This window comes from Micromys minutus (assembly GCF_963924665.1).
Source record: "Micromys minutus genome assembly, chromosome: 1".
NCBI classification, from domain to species: Eukaryota; Metazoa; Chordata; class Mammalia; order Rodentia; family Muridae; genus Micromys; species Micromys minutus.
Window position 1 is genome coordinate 202,067,119 of NC_137969.1, and position 24,089 is coordinate 202,091,207.

Consider the following 24,089-nt stretch of genomic DNA (forward strand, 5'->3'; position numbering starts at 1 on the left):
GCAACGTAAGAGTTTCCGAAACAATGACCTATTTTCACAGTACAAGCAAAAAAAAAAAAAAAAGAAAAGAAAAAAAGAAAAAGAAAAAAAAAAAAAACAAATAGAACATTTCCATGTGAATAGATTCATAGATTCACAGTAATGCCCTTGATCTCCACTTAAAATTATAGGATAGAGGATGCTTAGGTGACATAGGATATGGACTTTGACAGGCTGTAAGTCAAACCATATTGGAGACATTTTTACCTATGCCCCAAAACAGGAACCATGTGAAGGCAATGGTATGTTCAATCACACAAAGTGTTTTCCACATTGAGAAAAGCATCAGGCTGAGCTATTTTAGATAAAATTGTATCAGAGAATATAATTGAATTGATTGCCAAATTATAATATTTGCCTCACATCTCTCCTGCTAACAAACAACACTTGTTACTGGCTGCTACCTGTTCTTCTAAAACAAAAGCCGGGCATCATTTAGACATCTTCTCCGTAGGTAAGGCTGGGAATTCAGCACAAATATGAACTCAGAGATTTACGGGGCAGGATATTATGATCATACAATGGCACCTCCCAGTTCTTCAGAGGTCATAATTTCTGCCTCTGTTTATTATCCAGTTTATGGTTGGAGTATAGCAGATAATTCATTTTTAATGCAATAAATGTTTGGGGGCTTGTCTGAGGGAAATAAAAGTTTATGGTTTAGTCCTGGACGTGGGTAGTGAACTGGAGTGTGAGGCGATATATTTCTAGGACACGGCATTCGGGACATTTACTTACCTCACCCCTCTGTCCTTGACTCCAGCAGAGAACAGGTGATGGTCTCCAATCCTCACTATTCTCCCCAGCAACTCGGACAACTTTCTGAATCTTATTTTTTTTAACAGATTCACACCTACATTTTTCGGTGTGAAAAGAATTTACAATTTCTTACATGAAAACATTACTTGCTAAGCATATATAATATTGGGGAGCAAGACAGAAACCAACTAAAGTATCTCATACCAGTAAGAATCTCAGTCCGAGACAAGAATAAAGGTTGGGGATGGTCACAGCCTGTCCATTCAGATTATCACGGGAGACGGGTTTTTAACTCCAACATCTATCTGACAAGCTGCCCAGTGGACCAATGACTTTGAGATCACACAAAGTGTTAGACGTTGATGCAGCGGTAGTGAAAGACAAAATCTGCTGCTGACAGAGTTTACATGTGAAGGAAAGAGTTGAATAAATCACAAATAGAAAAGCACATAATCATATCATTTTCAAAGTAGTTAAATTCAAACTTTAAGAAATCGTGATTTTTCTCATAAATTTGTAGCAAACCTATCTAGCAGCAAAACCTTACTCATTGGTTTAGCGTTAGTATTAAGTTTGTATACTATGGAAACAGAAATGAGATTATGTAATTCGTAGTGTGATCAGGGAACTCGAACTGAAAACGGAAGGGTGTTGTGCTCAATAGTTTTCTGTTACCTGGACAGAGCTATCTGAGAGGAGGCAGCCTCAGTTGAGAAAGTGCCCCTGTAAGATCTGGCTGTAGACAAGCCTGTAAGCATTTTTTTAAACTTAGTGACTGATTTGGGAGAGCCCAGTCCACTGTCAGTAGTGTCACTACTGGGCAGGCTGTCCTGGGTTCTAAGAAAGCAGGGTAAACAAGCTATGAGGAGCAAGCCAGTAAACAGCATTCCTTGTAGTCTCCGAATTGGCTCCGGCCTCCAGATTCCTGCAGTTTGGGTTCCTGCCTTGGCTTCCCTCGAACTGTGACTAGGGAAATGTAAACCTAATAAACCCTTTCCTTCCCAAGTTGCTTTTGATCATGGTGTTTCTTCATAGCAATAGTAACCCTAACTATGGCAGATGTCATACATAATGCCACAATCACATGATTCTGCCTGCGAGAACAGGAAGAGAGAGTGTTCACAGGAGGAGCACTGAGGAATTTGCCAGAAGTGACAGTGAGAGGGGGGCCATTTATTGGGCAATTTATATTTTCAATGGCTTTCCAAATCTGCCATATCTGGAGGAGAGGTAAAACGGCATCTGTGGCTGTAACAGAGTGTGCACTGGCCTCATGTGTTAAAAAAAAATGTCATCTTAGGAAAGCCCAGGGGTGGCCCTGCACAGGGATTTTCATGCACCGGAGTAACAGAAAGAGGTCATTTTCAACATGCATTGTTCCAGGAAGATGCATTGGAAATAGTGGGATGGATGGCATAAAGCGTAAAGACAGATGCCAGGGAAGAGAAGATGAAGCCTGAACGGAGGCAAAACCTGCAGTGAGGGGGAGGGCACACTTGGGAGAAAAAAAATATAGTGAGCAAGGGATGTGAAGTGGGCTGATGGAAGGATCAGAGTGTCCAAACTGGAGCACTAGGTAGAGAAGAACATGCCAGCTTGAGACAATTGAAGGTGCTACTAAACACACACACACACACACACACACACACACACACACACACACACACACACCTCCAGGTGTTCTCTTTTAAAGTACCTGCTCTAACTCAAAGAGTCAGTGATATTCTCTCTGACACAACTGTGAACCAAGTTCATAAGGCGCAACGAGAATAATTTTTTGTCTTCTACTTGGGGACTTTCCAATGGACAGAAGAAGAATTACACATTAAGTGTATTCTCCATACAGTCAAGGCCCAGATTGGTTTCCAGTGTCATAAATCATCATAATTAACAACCTTTCAACTCAATGGATCCCAAAGCACTTTCCAAATTATGCAACTTTGGAGGTGAATTGCCTCAGCTGTCCAACAGCTGTCAGCAGCGGTCTGCAACGGGGACAGGGCAAGAGAAGGATGTGGAATCTCCACGGAACTTCATGTAGCACATGGGTTTGTGGAATGCAATTCCTCAAAATGGAACTTGGCTAAGAGCAGAGTCTCATCCCCTTTGGTAGACATGCCGTAAAGCCATTCTTATCCCTAAATGGTCAACAGATTTCTTTACTTACAAAAGGCATTTGTGAACAGAATCAATAGCAGTCCTATGCCCTGGAAAACAGGTTGTGTATTTCAAATTGCATTGCTTATTTTCGTAATGACTTCCATAATACCTGATTCTGGGATGGTAGTTTAAAGCAGAACATCATTATTTTTTCATATATAAATAATTGAATAAACTATGAAACAGAACTGAATCAGATTGTCTGGAATATTATAAATCTCCTATGCTAACATTCTTTTTTAAAAGGGGATTTTAAGTTTGGCCATTTTGAAGGGTCATTTTTAGAACGGAATAAAACCTGACTTTTTACTCTTTTGGTTAGTACTGGTCCATTTGGTTTATAGTAAATTCTCTTCCATTACTTATGAATCCTGTGCTTTCCACCCAGCAAGTGAGCAAGGGCAGGACGTTTGCAAGTTATAAAGTTTATATAGGATGCACGTGGAACTCCTGAAATACTTAAAGTTTTGTGATAAATGTAACTGTGTTTATGTGAGAGAGAAGACAGAGACAGACAGACATAGAGAGACAGATAGTCAGAGACAAACACAGAGGGGAGGAGGGAGAGGAGAGGGGGAGGGGGAGAGGAAAGAGAGAGAGAGAGGGAGGCGGGTACGTTAGTGTCTATAGAAGCCAGAAGGGCTGGGATTCCCTGGAGCTGGAAGTACAGGTTCTTGTGAAGTTCTCAGTGTGGGTGCGGGGAGCAGGGCTGAGGTCCACTGGAAGAACAGTTGAACCCCATCTTAACCACAGAACCCCCTCTCCAGGTACCAAAAGAGGTATCTTATGATGCATAAGGCATTGTTAAATCATCTTAACGTAAACATGGTCAGTTGTGTTTGCGGTGGACTAGCTGGAGAACATCCCTTGACAGTATCACACCCATCTCTCCCTTTGTCACCTGCCTGTCTGCATTTGCTCTCTTGAGTCTGGCATGGAGGGGGCTTTAAGGAATAATCTCACAGAGCCCAGCGAGGATGAGTACTTTCCTTCAGGATGCAATGGGACGATACACATGTTTGTGAAGTGGCATGCTCATATCGAGGAGGTATCGGTAATGAAAGGCTTTTACAGTTATCTTTCAGAATGAGCAGGAACTATCACCACTGGTCTAGGAAGAAGCAATCCAAGATCACACACTATGCTTGACATAAACTATTCAACTTGCACCGCTGTAAAGGGATAAGTGATGTCTTAGTTCCTTGTATATCAGTTAAATAAAATAATCACTTCTGGGTTGTTCCCTATAGACCCGACACTCAGATAATACTTTAAGCAACACAAAATAAAGTAAGACAGGAACTGTAATTTTAAAACTTTGTCCTATGCTGAGATCTTTTTAATAGTCTAGCTAGATCCCTGAGGACCTTGAAAATCACTATCCAGAGCTGTTTCCTGCTCAAACGCACATAAGGTTACAACAAACCTTTAATATCTGAATAACTGCTCAGTTAATTTTTCATAGTCAAGAGCTTGAGTCTTATTTATTTATTTATTTTGGACACAGTTTCATAAATAGTCCACCCTTGAGCTCACCATGTAATACAGGCTAGTCTTGAACTCCTGATTGTCCTGTGTCTACCTCTCAAACCCTGGGACTACAATACCATGGTTGTCGTAAGGCTTAGACTTTAAAAGGCAGTATTATTTTTATTTACTCCTAATTTCTTATTAATATACTAGCTAATTAATTTGTCTACTCCATTCAAATCTTTATTTTTGTGCAGTTTATGAGGCAGTATCAGGGAGCAAGTCAGCAGCATACATCCCTGCAACCACGGCACCGTCAGTCTGGTGTGGAGAGGAGGATGTGAGAAGGGAGTCATTGATGGGAGCAGAAGAAACTGGGCTCAAGTAGAAGGAGAACTCTTCCAGAAAGGATGGTGTGTTTCCTTAGCAAAGCCTGCAGGAGAACAAGTCAACCGAGGAGAAGAAGTTAAAACGAAAAGAACAGGTTATTCCAAGTAGAGATGGCAGCAGTAACAGGGACAAGGGGCACACAGGAGCCAGGCGTGTGGGGCTCTGAGTACAGGGAGAACGGCAGCAAGGGAGCTGCAGGGGAGCATGGACCACATGAGGGCCAGGCCACGACTACTCCGAAAGCAGCCTGAGCCCATCTGTCCCGAAACACACTTGGAGAGAGAACCGGGACATGCGAGCGTGCCTCCACTCACATCAGGCTGCATTGACAGAAAACTATAGAGTGCTACCAGAAACTGGCTCTTGACAGAAACTGCACTGCAGTTGACACCTTCCATAGTTTGTGACACAGGCATGCTACCAGATTGGATGGCAACACTCACTCTGCAGATGACAAAACCAGAGACCAGGTAAACAATCAACCAACTCACATGGTCAGTAAGTGTTAGAATCTGTAATCAGACCCAGACCTGTCTGCTCTAGCTTTTCCTAAACTTCAAGAGGCAGCACCAGCAGAAGAAAGCCCTGTCAACATCTTTCTCAAAGGAAAGGGGTTTCATCCCAGAACACTACTACTGAGTTAGTTTTCACAGCCTTTTCACTGGGGTACATGTAATCTTCATGGAAAACTGACTGACAGTCTATTACTTGCTGTAACGTGTTAATTTCTCCATTACCCATATTCTCTAGACAGCCAACCAAGCTAACAGGGCACGAATAGATTATTTTTGTCCCTGAATAGACTTTTAGCACCATGCAGCCAAAGAAACAGAACAGGGAGTCTGTGTCTATTCAGAGAGCAATATTTTTGCTCTTGATTTTGCCCCCACGGGATTCTGTTACTCAGAGTACAACTTCAGACTTAATGAATAATTCAGAAAGCACACACAGGTTTGCGGGTGACAGAACACCATGGTTTTCACCTATTTTCTCTGCTACACATGGTAGTGGTGGAAATGGGGATTCAGATCAGGACAAGCTACAACCCTTCTCCAACATGATAAGATCTCCAACATGATAAGATCAAGGCATATGTTTTGGACAGAGACTTGTTCGGTTCCTCTGGTGTGTGTGGAGGAATGTTCCTGTTATGAGCACGTTTTGTTTGCAGGAGTCATTAATAGTTTATTAAGCTTGGTCTTTATTATGCACAAAATAAAGGATGTAAGATTACCTGGGAGCCATATGTGTCACATGATGTTAGGGCCCAATCACACCTAATTTCAGTGGCTGGAGAAAAAGAGGCAAGCAATTAAGGGAAAGTTTGGCTAGCTTCTGTTCTACCAAGGACGGAAACCTGCACAGCTGGAGACAATTCCCAGCAAATTGATCAGAATTCCTTTACCTTAACTAGACTCTGGCTAACAAGTTGATACCCATGAGTTTCTATAATCAGGGAGAAACTATTAAGAACCCAGGAAGGAGAGTTGCATTGAGAGTCTCAAGAGCTTGAAACGAGATCACTTTAAGGAGCTGGGACACCTGTTAGCTTGGAATAAGGCAGACCAATTTTTATGAATATGAAATTTGCTAGGCAAAAAAAACATTTTATATAATTAGGAGCATTAAACAATTGAATAAGATTGCTTATTAAATAAATTGATAAACTGTACAAACATGGGCACTGGACAGTATGTGATATCATAACTCCCAATGGTATCATGTTCAGTTATAGTTCTGTCTGTCATGTTTTCTTCCCCTTTGTTTTGGTGTTTATTCACCAAGTCAGAAGGTTTCCCAGAACCCCATGTGCAGTTGCTTTACAAATACTGGTGTTGCTTGTCTAGTTTTTACCTTGATGACCACATCCCAAAGCATCATTTTCTGAGACAGCTCAGTACTTTAAGAATGTTCCTCAATAATGAATAGGGAACTTCAGAATGATGCTAAGCATACTGAACATTTTGAGCAGTAAGTGAAAACACTGTGACATATTTTAAATAATAATAATATAGATCTAGTCCCTCTTTTAGCTCCACCAACATCACAATTATCTTTGTAGCTGCAAATCGCAGATCTCTGGGAACACATGTGTGGCAGGTCCAGCACTATGGGCTATCTATTCCATCTTCCACTCCACGAAGGAAGACAGTACCAGCAGTGCAAACACATTCACACAGACAACAACCAAAGTGGATCCATTTCCACCTCTCAGCAAAGGTAGTTCACTTGCTTTGGGGGTTCTACATACTTTCTCAAATATACCATTACTATTTAGGAAATGAAACGGCAACAGGCAGACACACCTGTGTGGTGTCCTGTGGTATGTTCACACTTCCTGTGGTACCGGAAAGTGACAGGGTATTAAAGCGCCGGTGTAATTCCTGTGCATTATGCAATAGTGAGGTAGTAATTACAGTTCCTAGCATTATGAACTCCAACTCATACTTTACAACTCCCCAAATGCACATATTCTGCAAAACAGGCAGTTTTCACAAAATTATGAAAGGTAAAAAATTGAAGTATATCTTTACAGAAAGTTGTAAATTCATGTTGTCTTCCTTTGTGTGTGCTTAGGATATGGTTGTAGCATTTTTTGTGGGTTATTATTACATATTTGGTATGGTACATAATATTTTGAATTTAAAAAATCATTATTCTAATATTTCCAAGATAAACACACAGCTAACCACATTCAGGTTTAAAATATATATTAAAAAACCATACAGGAAATACTCCTAAATTTTTACATGAAAACCAAATATAGTGAATTTGAATATAATGGTTATCATAAACTTGAAATGGGATCAAATTGTTTCCATACACTGAAATAGGAAAATTGTAAATCTGCTAGAACATATACCTCTAGTAATAAATTGGGATTTTCCTATTGGAGAGAGAGAGAGAGAGAGAGAGAGAGAGAGAGAGAGAGAGAGAGAGAGAGAGAGAGAGAGAGAGAGAGCAAGCGAGAACCAAGAGTGTTTGGAAAGCATCCCATAGGATTGTCTTAGCAACTAAAACAGAGTATTCCTACAAATTGACAATAAAAGCAGAACAATGTATGCTCAAGGGCAAAGTAGGGTAACTATGTTGTCCATTTGAAGACTTTAATAATAAAGAATCATGTTCTACTGGAATATGCTTCTATTAAAATCTCCCTGTGCAACCCCAAAGTGACAGAATCTGAGAAGCTGTCTGAGTGAAGGCCAGCTGTCCGGACACTGCTTTCACTTGCCACCTTCTTACAAACTATGGCCCTTGCTAACATAGGATCCTTTTAAAGAGAGGGTTTGTTATTTTGTATCAGGAGGTTCCTTTCTACCAGCTAGAAATCTTTTTGTCAGGTGCCACCGTGATTCCCTCTTGCTCCCAGCCCAGCTGTCAGCATTTGGTTCAGCTGAGTTCTGCTCACTTCCGCTCACTACTGTGGCTGGAGAAGCCCTCTCCTCTGCTCATTTGGACACGGAAACCTGCGCTCATCCTACTCAGCAGGTGGATATAAAGGAAAACAAGCTGCAATGGCTGAAGCTGTTCTAACCTGCCTATTCTTGGTTTGGGGGTGGGGGAGTGACAATTACCACAGGCCTTGAACAATCTGACCTCTGGGACTTTCTTCAGCCAACACCCTACTTATTCAGAGGTCTGACAAACATTGCTGCATTATATGTCTAGAAGTTGTTACCCTTCAATTAAAAAGCATACCCCATATTGATGGTTGTTCTTCCCTTTTCATTCAAAAAAATATAGGTGAAAATCTTTTAAACTACAGGAGCCAGTATATGTTTAAATGTTGATCTTTAACTCAGGGTTGACCATTAATTGACTGACATGACCTGTGTACAGGCAATAAAATTGGAATATCATTCTCTCATCTATCCATTCAGTTACAGAATATCACCTTTGTGATACCAGGTACACAGTGTGGTATGACAGTACCAGGCACACAGTGTGGTACCTCAGTACCAGGCACACAGTGTGGAACCTCAGTTATCATACTTCCTTTGTGATACCAGCCATACAGTACTAGATATTAGGAGCACAGGTATGAATGTGCTGTGACCTTATAATGATGATGTAGCAGTCATCATTATAAGACTCTCACACGCTGATGCGCACAGGCGTTTGGTGCTAGGGATGGCTAATCCCACTGCAGATGGAGAATAGGATCCACAGAAATAGTTACAGTTGAGCTGGTCCTTCAGGGATAAAAGCGTTGCCGCCAGGAAGAGCTCCCTGGCAGAAATAATTGTAGACAACATGAATGTTATGGAAGAATCGTTAGTTGAGTGGGGTTAAATTCTGAATCTCTCACTTGTTTTTTGAACTAAGCGCCATAATCTTCATATATGAGATGGAGTGATAATGCCCTTCATTCACAAACTTCTTGGCTAGATTAAAAGACTACATAGCACAGCACAGTGTAAAGCATACAATGAATGCCTAGTGGCTTGGTAGTTAATACTGCTCCTCGCTGTTCTCAGCACGGTACACATTCGCAGGTTGTGTTTAGGAAGCAATAGTTGGCAGTCGGGGTGAGCTCAATGTACGTACATCAGAGCCTGTGGCTACATGGTGAAGTCTGGAACAAGGCAGAGTGGGACACAAAAGACCTCATATGTCGCTCTAAGGAGTCAGGAATTGATTTAATTAAGGAAGGGCAATGGTGCATCATCATCAGACAAGTATGCGTTATAGCCCAGTGCTGGGGATGGTACATGGTAGGCTTTGTGCTTTCCTGGGATGGGAGTTTTCTATCCTTAGAGCCTTCATTGAGGTTATGGTAGTGAAAGTTGCTCTTAGGTTCAGGCAATAAAGCAGTGCACTCTGTACAGGATTTTAAAAAAATGTATTACTCGTTTTGTGTGTATGGGGGGGGATGTAAACATAGAGGTCAGTGGACAACTTGTGGGCGTCAGGAGACTGAACTCAGGCCTAGTGCCCTAACTTTCTGAGCCACTTCCCAGGACATATACATTATTGGCTTGCTTTTAAATTATCATACCTTATTAATTTTTTAATAATATCAATGATGCGATATGACCCTCATTACTGGACTAGGCATCCTTTGGTGTTCCATGTCTCAGGAGTTTTGTTTTGTGAGGTCAGAGGATTAACTGGCACCTAGAAGCTGGTTCCTCAGTTAGTGTTCCCTGACTCTTAGGCATGGGTCACTTGAGGAACAGGGAGCGAGCTCCAGAAACAGACAGTCAAACAAAGTCTGAGTGGGACCAAGGAGTGGAAAAAGTATGAGACAATTCCCAAGAAAAAACAGATTTTTAAAAAAATGGCCGGCTATAACTTCTGAAGAGGAATCCACATGGCAGTGGCTGTCATGAAGAAGGTGTGGATATGAGAATTTAAAATGGGAGGAAGAGGCTTAAACAGTGTACCTGCTTCATGTGTGGCTGTGCCACCATTTTTGGGGGGGGGGGTCAAGTGCTTTTTGCAATTTATTGGTCTTCTTCATACAGGCAGACTGAAAGGACACCTGTGTGGTGGGTGCCAGCAATCTGAGGCTCAGCCACAGTGCCTTTCAGATCAGTGACACTGGGGATCACAGGCATCCTGATCTGTGGAGCAATCCTCTGAGCATCATGTCCTCTGAATCAGCCGGATGACTTGCTGGACTCATGGCACCTGTCCCGTGGTACTTGTGCCTCATTTAGGCCAATGGACTAATTCCTCTGTTTAACTCACTCAGTGATTCTCAATGGGAGGAGAAGGTGTTTTTGTGTCCTTTGAGTATTTGGCATCATCTAGAGAGGGTTTTACCTGCTAAGTTGGTATGACTGGCATCTAGTAAGGACAGCAGTGGACACTGGTAAAGCATTCCGCACCACCCAAGACAGATCCTGAAACAAAGGGCTGTCCATCCCCAAGTGTCAATAGAGCTGGGATTGAGAAAGCCTGGCTAACCTTACAAGGAAGGCTTCTTTAGAATTCCCATTAAGCTGGGAGGAGGGAAAACAGGGGGGACAAGTCGGCACCCGATCTGGTGTCTTTGAACACAAATCCTCACTAGTGTCCTAAGGAATGTTTACTGATTGGTGACTCCCTCTGTTTACTGTTGGTCCGAAAAGGAAGTAAGAGCTTTATGACCCTAACCAGGAACTGCTGGCTTTGTTTGCTCTCCCTCTCCAGCTTGTCTTTCTGTATGTTGTTTCTAGTCTCACTTCTGAAGCTGTCTGGCCAGTTCTGATCTGGATCTTAGCTGAGTCCTACCTTCTCAGACATGGTTTGCAAGAGCAAGTAAGGGGTGGGGGTGGCATAGGTATGAATGTGCATGTGTGCACTCATTCACATGCGTGCCTATGTGCATGGGTGTGTGTCTGCTTTGTTAGCTGAGCTTGTGGTGACATCTTTGCAATGCTAAAGCCGAGGTACCCAGGAGGGCTAGCTGTATCTCCCATCCACTATTACCTCATTAACTGAGAGCCACCCTGGAGAGGAGCTTGGAGCTTAGTAGGGCAGTGAGCCAGGCACATGGGTGAGTGATGTGTGGAAGTCTCTGTAGCCCACACTCTGGTACATAGCTGTTTCAGTGGAGGTAGCAAGACAAGTCTACTGAGCAAGAGGACTTTTCTAGAATTAACAAGGTTTGCTTATGGGATAGAGGGACATGGAAGATACAGGCCTAAATACTTATGCCATGCAGAAGATGCTGCTCACCTAAGTAACCCCTCCCAGAGTTTCTCCCCCCATTCCCCCACCCCCTTGCCTCTGAGAAGGTGCTCCTCCCCAATTTCAGTGGTTACTGTTCCACTATGTTGCATCAGGATTAGGCACACTTTCTCCCACTGAGGCCAAACCAGTCAGTCCTCTACTGTGTATGTGTTTGGGGTCTTGGCCAGCCCGTGTATGCTCTTTTTGGTGGCTTAGTCTCTGGGAGCTCCCAGGCGTCCAACTTAGTTAACACTACTGGTCTTCCTGTGGAGATGTTATCTCCTTCAGCTCCTTCAATCCTTGCCCTAACTCTTCCATAGGGTTTGGCTGTGGGTATCTGCATCTGTCTCAGTCAGCTGCTGGTAGAGTCTCTTAGAGAACAGTTATGCTAGGCTCCTGTCTGTAAGCCCAAAAGAGCATCAGTAATAGTGTCATGGATTGGTGCCTGCCCATAGGATAGATCCCAAGCTGGACCAGTCACTGGTTGGCCAATCCTTCAGTCTCTGCTCCATCTTTATTCCTGAATTTCTTTTAGATGGGACAAATTTCAAGTCAAAAGTTTTGTAAGGGGGTTGGTGTCCCCTTCCCTCCACTGGGGGTCCTGTCGGGCTACTACACATGCTTCACTATGTTCATAACAACTTTATTCATAGCAGCCAGACACTGGAAGCAACTGAGGAAAGGAAACGGTGGTTCATTTACATAATGGAATACTATTCAGCTAGTATAAACAAGGTCATCATGAATCTGTAGCTGCCAGAGGTCAGAGGTGAGGAATAGGGGCAATCTCTAGGAAGTCCCAGAGACCTGAGATGGGGGAGGCTCCCAGGAGTAAGTATGGATGACTTTAGCCAAAATGCCTGAGGAGCACAAAGACTTCAAATTAATTCCTACTTTGATACTAAAGCTGTCTGGCCAAGTGAACGGTTGGCATCTTTTTACAGGATGTCTTTTACGGCCATTCCATTTCCCTGGGAATCTTGGCATATTTGTCACTGTGTGCTGACTGCGTGCGGAACACAACCCCTAGCCTAGTGGAATGTAGGCTTGCTTTTTATTTATGAGGAAATTCTTCATAAAGTCTTCTATATGCTACAGCTTAGGCCTAGGGTCTGGGACTGCTGGGTTTTGGTCTTCAGCACTTTTCGTCAGATGCAGGGGAGCTGAACAGCCTGAGGACCAGCTAAGTGGGGACAGGCGCATGCTGCAGCTGCTTCCTAAAACACAGGCAGGGAGCAAGCCAGTAGCTGGCGATGGAAAGGCCTTTTAGGCAGCACCATGGGAGTCTATTTAAACAGGTGACCTTGCAGAGAAAGACTCCGGCTCCCATTACCAACTGCTGGCTGGCAAGCAGGCTTGTTTTTATGAGCTCTCAAGGCGCACACAGCGGGGCCAGGCGTAAATATGGCGAGAACTTGCTGCGATCTTGTTCCTTTTCCATAAAAAGGATAGAAAGGAAAACAATGAAGAGGCTTTGTGAGAATTATCAGCCTCTCAGCGAATGACCAGTGAGCATCGTTCAATTAATGTTTTCCATTCGGTTTATCTGAGGGGGTGCGGGGAAAGCAGAACACCAGAGATTTCTTTCAACTGTTGGGATTCCCAGGGAATGGTGGAAGGAGGAAAACAGCTGCTTGTATAGAAAGCAGTTTAAGGGTCAAATACTGCTCTGCCCGGTGCCTCTGACATCTCTTAACTCTCCCCAGGAGAGGGGCACTGGCGTCATTTTCTGGGCTGGCCAGCAGCAGGCCTGAAGGTGGGTCGGCAGCAGCTCGGTCTTGTTTCTCCTGGAGACCTCCAGGGTCAGAAACTGTGAGGGAACATTGCAACCAAGACTCTAAGTCTTTGTTTGTGTTGGCTTGAGAGAAACTTTTTTTCTCAATTTGTGAAAACACAATGTAGCCAGAAAGTTACAATGTGAATGTGAGTTTCAAACTTTGCGTAGTCATAGGTTAATCGTTAGTCATTTCTGGTTGACAAGGGAGGTTATAATTTGACACCTGGCAAAAATCAAGCCGATTTCAGAGCAGTTAAGAGCTGGGAAATGAGATGGAAAAACACCCTCCATTTCCCTAGGAGGTCCCATGAAGAAGCGTTTAGCAAAGCTTCTTCTCTCCCTAGAAATCAATTCCTAGTGTTTCAGGGCTGTACTGTCTCCTCATCACAAATGGCTGGACAAACTGCTGGACAACCGCATTCCCAGCCTAAGAGCCTTGTAAGAACCTGGCAAAGAATGGAGAAGTGATCTGCTGGGAGTTGAAGGAGATAAATAACTTCTCGACTTGATGTTTAAGCAAGGGGACCACCAAAACTTTTCCATGTCAGTTCTGTAAATACATCTTGAAGCATCATAAAGTCCTGAGAGAAAAGGCTTTTAGAATGACAGAGCCTCGATTCTCAAGAACTCCAGTAAGAGTCCAGATTCCATTTGCTCTCTCTAACCATTTTCTTTTGTGTTGTGAGATCAAAATATTGAACTCTGGGTTTGTATTTTCTGAACCCTGACCTCTCACAGGTGTTCTGGCTCATTTCCTGAGAGTTATGTTTAATTTGGGAATATTTCCCTCTCTTCTCCCATTCCCCAGCTACAGCCTGAAACCTGGAACACCCGCACACAAGACCCGGCTATCTTCCTGTGCTGCGCGGCAAACACCCCAGTGTGCTCCGTCAGAACTTGGCAGGCGTCTGGACAGGGACAACTTCCCTCCTATATGCTGGGAAATCAAAATAGAAAGCACCAGCTCTTTGCCAATTCTGCAACCTGAGGACAAATTTCAACGTCGTTTTTTCCTCATTTAATTTAATAGTTTCCCCATTTTACTACTAAAAATGGAGTCAAATAATTTACTTAGGTTTTTGGTATATATCAAGGAAACAGAAACATTTTAGAACCAGATATCAGCAAAATCCCAAAGCCTGTTCCTAGATTACCCATTTTAAAGCATGGTTTAATCTCTGCCTCACTATGAAGAGGAAAAAGCATAACTTCCATATATGATACATTACTTGCTTCAAATCTGGCTGGTGTCCTGTCTGATACTTCTGTTTGTTTATCAAAAACAAAAAGCTAACATGTTCTGATACACAGAGATTTCTACATCATGTAATTTGTTATGAAGCATCTACTGAGCTTTCTAACATTGTGATCATGGATACAAGAAGACTATTCCACCTGGAAGTATCTGCTTTAAAAAAGTAAACAAGACCTAACTTTGACATTTTCTTCTGGGATGTTTTGGCTAGCTTCACCAATCCTGGTTAGCTTTCACGGTATCAGAGATTGTATTTACACCACCAGGGGAGAGCATTATTCTACAGTCTTACAAGCTGTAAACAATGTGTGTATAATCTCCTGGATTAAATGATATGGGAACTGCCAGCTACTTTCTGATTGGATTTAATAGAAAGAATTTATTCTTGTATGTTAATAAGGGCAAAAACATGTGACTGGTGAGGTCCAATAAGACCTAGATGATAATTTAATACTAGATGAGATTCCTACCAGCTAGGGATATGGAGACTGAAGTGACCTCCTCCCTTCCCATAGCCAGGGTCAATTTCTACTATAGGAAGGAGAACATCAACCAATTCACAAAACCTTCAAGCCAAAATTTGTCCTGCCTACAAAATATGCAGGGATAAAGATGGAGCAGAGACTGAGGGAACTATCAAGGAATGACTGTCCCACCTTGAGACCCATACGGTGTGAGAGAATCAACCCCTGACACCAGTAATGATACTTTGCATTTTCTTGCAGACAGACTATCATAACTGTCCCCTGGGAGGCTTCCTCCAGCATCAGAAGAAAACAGACACAGAGAGCCACAGCCAAACGTCAGGCAGAGCTTGGAGAGTCTTGTAAAAGAGCCGGGATAGGATTGAGAGAGCCCAAAGGGTAAAGGACACCACAAGAAGGCCTACAGAGTCAACCAACCTGGGCCGATGGGGGCTCACTGAGACTGAACCATATACCAAAGAGCATGTGGTGGCTGAACTTATACCCCCTACACATTTGTAGCTGATATACTGCTTGGTCTTCATGTGGGTTCTTCAACAGTTAGAGTGAGGGCTATCACAGACTCTGCTGCCTGCCACTGGGTCCCCTTCCTCTAACTGGACTGCTTGATTGGGCTTCAATGGACATGTGCTTAGTCCTGCTGGTACTGGATATCTCATGGCTGGGTGATACCCAATTGGGGCTTCCCCTTACTTTCAGGAAGGGGTATGGGGTAATGGAAGGATTTGTAGGATGAGACCCTAGGAGCGGAGTGGGGATGCTGAGATGTAAAGTAAACAAATAAACAGATAATTGAAACAAAATAATCAGAATATCTTGTATGTATACATTTTTTTTTCAATAGAAGAAAAATACCGCTCCAACAAGTGTGAATTACCTTATATGTCAGTGGTTGAAATTCACTAATTATATAACAGAGATAGAGTAGAACAAAATGACCCCATTGTACACACTATTCCTGGGCAACCCACTTTCCCTCTAGACTGGCACTAAAATGTAAGAGTGAGCTGGTTGGTCTGCCTATGCCATTCTTTCTTTGGTGAACACATACCTGGCTTCGCTAAAATGGACGCTGTCACTTTGCTATTCCCTGGTATTCACCCAGTGATATTAATGGTGTGAAGGCCATTGGGAAATTTATTTCACCATATTGGTGAGTTTCTGTCTTCCAACTTCACCAGTTTCTGCTTCATCTCCACTAAGGACATGGCCACTTGTCTCTGCCTTTGCCTTCAATCAGTCTTTGATAACTAAGAAGAAAACTTTTATCTCAAGGCAGAGATAATCATTCTTACACCTAGGTCTTGGGTCCTTCCCTGTAAATGGCAAGACTGGTGAAATGTGCCAGATAATAATGGCCAACGGGGATTATGACTTAGAATGATGTCAGGGGTAACCTGAGCTATAACAGCTACAGTCGGCTTGGCCAGGAGACCGTCTTTCACTGACTTGAGGGGCAACAAGTCTGGGGAATTTTTGCTCAGTTTGCAGCTCAGTACCATCAGGAACTTGCTTCCTAGAAGTCCTAATGTATATACAAGAAGACTGGATGACGGCATCAGCATTGTGACCATAGCTCCTCTGTACCAGCTTCCTCACCGACCTCATCTCTGCTCTTGTCTGTAACTCTGGATCTTGGTGTCCATGAGCTCAATGATGGTTCTACACAGTAGCTCCAGCTACTCCTTCCAGATTTGTTATTTGCAGTAAAGAATGTCCGCTAAACTATCCTTCTTTGAGTAGTGTGTTGAGTGTGTTGGTTCACTGCTATCTAGGGGATTATGATGGGAGCTATTTTCATTGTCACAGCAAAGCACAGGAAAGACACCTCCAAGGCTTCAGGACACTATCCCGATTCTCAGGAGTCAAGCCCATGAGCTGTATTCTTGACTCCCTTAGCTGGAGCCTAGAGTGCTGGCAGAGGAAGGCTGGCCTCCAGTGCTCAGAACATGGCCTTCCCACATGGCCTTCTCTGTGCTGATTCATAACTAGTGCTGTGATCATGTCTGAGAACCTAGTTTTCCTTGAGGATGCTTCAGAATCCTAATAAATTCAGATGTCAGGATTTGAAAAGACAGACAGGCAGAGATCATTTAAAGTTTCAAGTTTTCTTCTTCCAGTATTTAGCAATGCTGAATTATATCTATTAAGAAGTTAGCTATAATAAGTTAAATTTGGTAATATGTTTAACTTCAGACTTATTTTTGCAATAGTGAGACATGAACCTATTAGACACCAAAGTTTCACTGGAGAAAATATTGGATAGCCCCCAATGGGAACATTTTTTCCTGTAGGAACATGGCCAGGACATGCAAGTTATATCCAGCCCTTTTCATCATTTTAAAAACTCCTTCATTATGTCAGAACTTAATCTCAGCTGTGCCCTGACTACAAACCAAAAGCAATACAGGCTATTTTATCTACCCCAACAAGACCCCAACAAGAATATTCTGGGAATTCATTAATTTTCCAAGAAAGCTAAAAACTTTATAGTATTTTGGTCAAGGTTTGTGGTTAGCATACTATATTATTAGCATCAAATTTATGTTTGTTGAAAGTAATTTAGAAATTTTATTCTTGCTTCACACAAAGGAAAACAGTCTCCTAGGATACCCACAGTAAGCATCTTTTCCAACTGGACTAGAATTCCAATTTTTGATCTCATTAGGCTTGACTCCTACTAAGCATACAACTGAAAGGTAGCTTTCCTAGGGACATGGTAACAAGACCAGATGCTGCTACCTACAGTTTTCTCTCCTCAAGCTTCCCTCTCTCTGCACATGCAGCCCTGTGTTTTCACGAAATAGGAAGAACCCAGGTATGTATCTAAAGCTTTCACTCCACGGCACATTTTTTTTTTTCTATTGAGACAGAGTCTTGGGTATTGAGGCTGGCCTGAAAAATACTTTACCCTAAGGCTAGACTTGAACTCCTCGTCTCCAGATCTCTACTTCCTGGGTGTTGGGATCACTGGCATACACCAACAGGCTTATATAGCACATGACATTTTTTTCCTGTAGAAGATCAGTAGAGAAGGGATCTTCGAAGGCTAAGTAATCAAAGCATAATGGCCATTGTGATATTAATGAACTTAATTAAACATTTTAGCTAAGCCTGAATTAATGAGATTACTTTACAAATACTATGCAATATGTTTCATTTAAAAAACAGCAAGTTTTTCTAAGAAGTGAGCTGAAAAATAACCCCATTAAATAGAATGGTTGATTGATAGGTAGGTGATGGATAATAGATATAGATTTGGAAACACTTTAGGGCTACAAAGTGAGTCAATTGCAATGAAAACAGAAAAAAAAACTGGTTTGGTTTTGTCTTTGAGCAAGAATTTTCTCCTTATTAATAAGACTAAAAGATGATTTTAGTCCATAGTTCCAGGAGCTCTCGAGAAAACCTGTGAGATTGGTTCTCCCAGATGCATCGATTTTCGGGTGTCTGTCTTCTGCATCAATTGTAGGTGCACTGAGAAATAGTCACACTGCTCAGAGGTAGCAAATGCCAACACATGTGGAGTCCTCCATATGGACAAGGCAACTATTTGCACCAAACCAGTCTATTGCTTAAGTTTATATGCACAGCAGGACCACTAAAATGTGAAGAAAGTAGAGGGCCAAGACTTCCTTTTGTGACTCCTGAGCTTTCTCGAGTTTGGATACAGCCCATGCTGTCAAAGGGAAAATCCCAGACATCATTTTAATGACGTCTCTTCATGGTCTATCAATCCCAAATCCATTGCCTTGCTCTAGAGAGATATACAAACTGAGAAGGTAGACATGCAGTATTTTGTAACAATGTGTAAAATAAGATTATATACATAAATATATGTATATGGGTCATTCTTAGGTCATATCACTCCCTGTAAAACTGTGAGATATTTTAAAGTTTTTCATGAATTCATAAATAATGATGAATTTGAAATAACACTCTTTGCTAGAGACAAATGACATTTTTGGGTGGCCTGCATATTTATTGATATGTTTGAGTGATGAGTGATGCATTTATGTGTCAGATAAAACATGTGTGCAGGTACTTGTGAAGGGGTGTGTGTGTGTGTGTGTGTGTGTGTGTGTGTGTGTGTGCATATGAAGGCACAAAGTTGATGTTGCCTGTCTTTCTCAATCTCTCTCCACTTAATTGAAGCAGGATATCTCCAGGAACCCAGTACTCACCAATTTCAGCTAATCTAGCTAGCCATCTTGTGTGGGATCCTGCCTATGCTTCCCAAGATCTAGGATGACAACAAACCACTAGACCTTCTTAGTTTTGACAAGGGTCCTAAAAATATGAACTCAGACCTCATACTTGTAAAAAGAGCTCTGTTGAATATCATCCTGAGTGAGGTAACACAGTCACAAAAGAACAGACACAATATGAAGTCATTGATAATTGGATACTAGCCCCAGAAAGCTCTGAACACCTAAGAAACAACTCACAGACCATGTGAAGCTCAAAAAGAAGGAAGGCCAAAATATGGAAACCTCAGTCCTTCTTAGAAAAAAAATAAGTGTATAGAATCCTCTCAGGGTGTGGTATACCTAGACCTTAAATTATTAATAATTCAACAGCTAAGAAAGTAGCCCTGTGGCAATCCTTGGTATTTAAAAATCATTATGTTTAATCTTTACACACCAAGAAAACAGACTATTTCCATGTTATGTTTTGTTTTACATGTACTTTATGCTCATAGTAAGTCGTAAGATTTCAATGCATACTATCAGACCTTTAAAAAAATCAAGTACTGACAAAAATATATTCATATAGTATTATGCAAAAATGCTTTAAAAATCTGTACATGTATCTTTGTTTCTTAAATTAAAGTTGTTTAATCTTAAAAAAGAGCTCTGTTCACTGAGCCACCTCCCTAGTAGCACAAACGGTATTTTAAAGCATATATTTAATTAACATACATTCAAAGGAGCCTGTGATGTGCCAAGCAATACGGACTGCTCCATTTATTCCTTAACCTGTCTGCACTTCCATTTTCTGCACCTCTTTTTTAATTGAACAACTTTATTTTAAAAAACAGAGATAAATGTACAGATTTTAAAAGCATTTTGCATAAAAGTATACAAATATATTTTTGTCAGTACTTGTTTTTTTTTAAAGGTTTGATAGTATGCATTAAAATCTTACTAGTTACAATGAGCATAAAGTACATGTAAAACAAGATGTGGCCTGGAAATAGTCAAATTTTTTTGGTGTGTAAAGATTTGACATAATGATTTTTCATCATTTTTTGACCTTTGTTTTTCTTGAACTTCATATAGTCTATGAGTTGTTTCTAGGGTGTTCAGAGCTTTCTGGGGTTAGTATCCAATTATCAGTGACTGCATATTATGTCTGTTCTTTTGGCCTGGGTTACCTCACTCAAAATAATATTCTCTAGATGCATCCATTTTCTTAAGAATTCCATAAAGCCATTGTTTCTGATAGCTGAGTAGTACTCCATTGTGTAAATATACCACAATTTTTTGTATCCATTCATCTACTGAAGGGCATCTGGGTTCTTTCCAGCTTCTGGCTGTTATAAATAGAGCTGCTATGAACATTGTGGTGCATGTGTCTTTGTTGTATGTTGGAGCTTCTCTGGGGTATATGCCCAGAAGTGGAATAACTGGGTCTTCAGGTAGTACTATGTCCATTTATCTGAGGAACCGCCAGACTGATTTCCAGAGTGGTTGTACCATTTTACAACCCCACCAACAGTGGAAAAGTGTTCCTCGTTCTCTGCATCCTCGCCAGCATCTGCTGTCATCTGAATTTTTGATCTTAGCCATTCTGACTGGTGTCTTCTGCACTTTTAAATTTGACTATTAACAAATACTTATTGATGGCATAGTCAACACAGTGCAAGGCTCCACACAATCCACTATCTTCTTGCTTTGCTTTCGAAAATATAAAACATATTTTGGGTAAATAAAACCAGACCCAGAGAATTGCATGTGTTAGCCTTCCTTGGTTGAGCAAAATATTGGAGAGAAACCATTTAAAGAAGAATAGACAGATATTGGTTTATTGTTTCAGAGACCTTAGCCCATTGGCTCTGTCACTGTGGGCCAAGGCTGTCATTTTGGGAGCAGGTATATAGTAATGCAGAGCTTCTCAACTCAGGTTGTCAGGGTGAAAGGGCTGAGGAAAGTAGAAAACAACTCCAATGAACGTTCTTCCAGAAGACCCACCTTCCACTGTTTCGATCTCCTCCAAACAGCAGTACAAGCTTCTGTGGGACATTCTAGATCCAAACCACAGCATCTACTACCCACAGCTTCCAAAACTAAGTCACAAGGACAGGCTACCTCTTCACACCATAATGTAGACAATGAAACGACCTAGCTACATGACAGAGTCTTGATAAAAATACACTTTATACAAACGTGGATCTACTTCTTGTGCTTCAGACACTTAATTCCCTTGGTTAGAAAGAAGCCACAATCGTGGTCTAACTCCACTTGTATATCTATAGCGAGAAGTCAGCCATAACCATGGTCTAGCCTTGAGTGTACACTCAATGTTTTATATCCTCGGCCAGCCACTATAAAAATCACCTCCCCGACTGCTTGTTTATGTTTTAGGCTGTGGTGGTGCTACTGGACAGCCCATCCTAACTCTCCCACAGCTCATTTGAAAAGGATTCCGTAGCATAGAAAGAAAACAATGTACTGGGAGGAATGCATTCCTTCTTTCCACCCCACTGTTCTGTTGGCTCCAGTGGCTCCTCAGTGGCCCCTCTCCAACTTCTAAAATGCTCACTTGAAACATAATTTCTATTTCCCCTTCCTCTCTGGTCAATGGAAACATCACTTTAAAGATGGAAATATAAATGATCTTTAAAGTGATGTTTCCAGCCCTGGATCCTTGTTCTCTGGTAAATTCCTCACAAAGCAGTGGCTCAGCACTGCCCATCCTCAGATTTATTTTCGTTATGGGCTTCTGCCCCTAAATCACGCTTATCCTCTAGAGTCATCTACCTCTTTTCTGGAGCAGCAGCTGCTGCTGCTCTTCTATCCCCGGATGCTTAGCTTTGTCCCCACGACCCCACTCGGCAGGACAAAATGCATCCTTTCTGTAGAAACATATATTTCCATACCAACTCACAAACGGAAGAACCAGTTCTACAAGGCAAGTTTTCCCCTTCTCCCTCTGCTCTCTTGATGACAGCATTCACATAACTAAAATGGATGAGGCCACAGATGAATGACATGATTAACACTTTACAGAATGAGAAGTCTTACAGACTGCTAGCAGTGGTTTCCAAAGGCTGACCCAATGACCAGTTGGGTCAAAGTGTGCAACAATCAGCCAGAAGGTTGGTGAGCATAAATATTGGTGGGCCCTACCCCTAGAGTCATGAGTATGTCTGGGGCTTAGGAGGAGCCACTGGTACTGTGTAAATCAATCTCAACTGCTTGAATAAAAGCCCCATGAACACATATATAACATCACATGATTGCCAAATCTTCAAGCCTTGTGAGTCTTTTGAATTCCTTCAGTGATGATTGTGTTTTGAGCGAAGCATGAGAAGAACAAGTTGTGGAAGAGGAAGGATGATGACCGGGCATAACCCGCCCCTTCTCTAGCAGGTTACGACGGTGTCTACAAGGAGATTTGAAGTCACCTCTTTCCTTCCCTCCTTACCCAGTCTCTGCCAGAACACATCTAGACAACACATTCGTAGACAGCAGGGGCTTTGAAGAGTCTCTACAGAAGTGGGGGCTGTTTACTTCACATTTGATTTACTGCCAATTAAAAAACAGAATGTGGTATAAATGATGAAGAATGGCTTAGGAAGGAGAAGCACTGTTAGCAGAATGAGCATCTCAAGCTTCTTTCTTCCTCAGTTCCAGTCATTTCTGGAATAACAATGTCTCAGGGATATGAATGTCTGTGGGGCATTTTCTTCTTCTTTTTTTTATTGGATATTTTATGTATTTACATTTCAGATGTAATTCTCTTTCCCGGTTTCCACTCCGGAACCCACCTCATTTATCTCCCTACCCCTGTGTCTGTAAGGATTCCCCCGTCCCACCCACCCATCCCCATCTCACTGCCCTGATGTTCCCCTACACTACAGAATCAAGCCTTCACAGGACCAAGGGCTTCTCTTATTGATGCCAGACAATCACTAGTCAATGTAGGAGGACCAAGCCTTTTGCTAGCAGTGCTATCCCTAGACAGACGACCAGGGAATGTATAGGAGAAGTAGGTGAGCATGCCAGGAGAAGTACGTCAGTAAGCAGCCTTCCTCACTGTCTCTATTTCAGTTCCTGCCTCCAAGATCTTGTCTTGAGTTGTTACACTGGTTTTCCTCTATGACAGATTTTAACTTATAAGCCAAATCAACCCTTTGCTCTCCAGGTCATTTCATTGTTGTTGTGGTTGTTGTTTTTCATGGTGTTTATCACAGTGATAGGAAGCAAACTGTAACACAAACCTACAAATACATAGGCAGTTTTCTCCTCACCCTGATGCAACCTAGAATCCTGCTTATGTGCCATGGATGCTCTTATGAAGGATTCATTGGACAGTTGTTCTTACCACACTAAAGGGGCTTCTTCTTCCCATCGCACCTAATTCCATAGCAGTCTATAGAATTGGCCTGTGTGATGGAATCAGAAGCCACAACCCCCTGTGGTTATTGGAATGGATCTGACTAATCTGCATCAAAATGTGAGTCTAAGTGTGAAACGGGTTCCATATTTAATGACGTAGTGTAGAAAAGGAGTGGAAAACATTTCACTAGTAATTTTTTTATTGATATGTTATTAAGACAATGGTTTAAATATAGGTTTGGTAAGATATATTATTAACATTAATTTTGCCCTTTTTTGTTTTCTTCTAACGTGGATCTTAGAAACCTTAAAAGTCATGCATGAGTCCTGCAGTTTATTTCCATAGTCTGGTGCTATATGGGATGAAGTTTCATAGTCTGCCTCACACTGCAGAGTTCATTTCGTGCTCCTTCAGCAGTTCCAACCTATGTCCTGATTTAGCATACCTACTCCTCATCTGAACACACCCAAAGAAAACCTCCTCACTTCCATGTTAATGTCTCCATCTCTGCCACAGGCTTGAAAGG

The 24,089-nt window shown here is 41.9% G+C and overlaps 1 protein-coding gene across 2 annotated transcripts in view; it reads right to left on the reverse strand.

Moving 5' to 3' along the window:
* SLC25A21 (solute carrier family 25 member 21) overlaps positions 1-24,089 on the reverse strand; it is a gene marked incomplete at its 5' end in the record, with an annotated part of 482,512 nt that overhangs the window by 191,200 nt on the left and 267,223 nt on the right. The gene's annotated exons all lie outside the window — the stretch shown is intronic.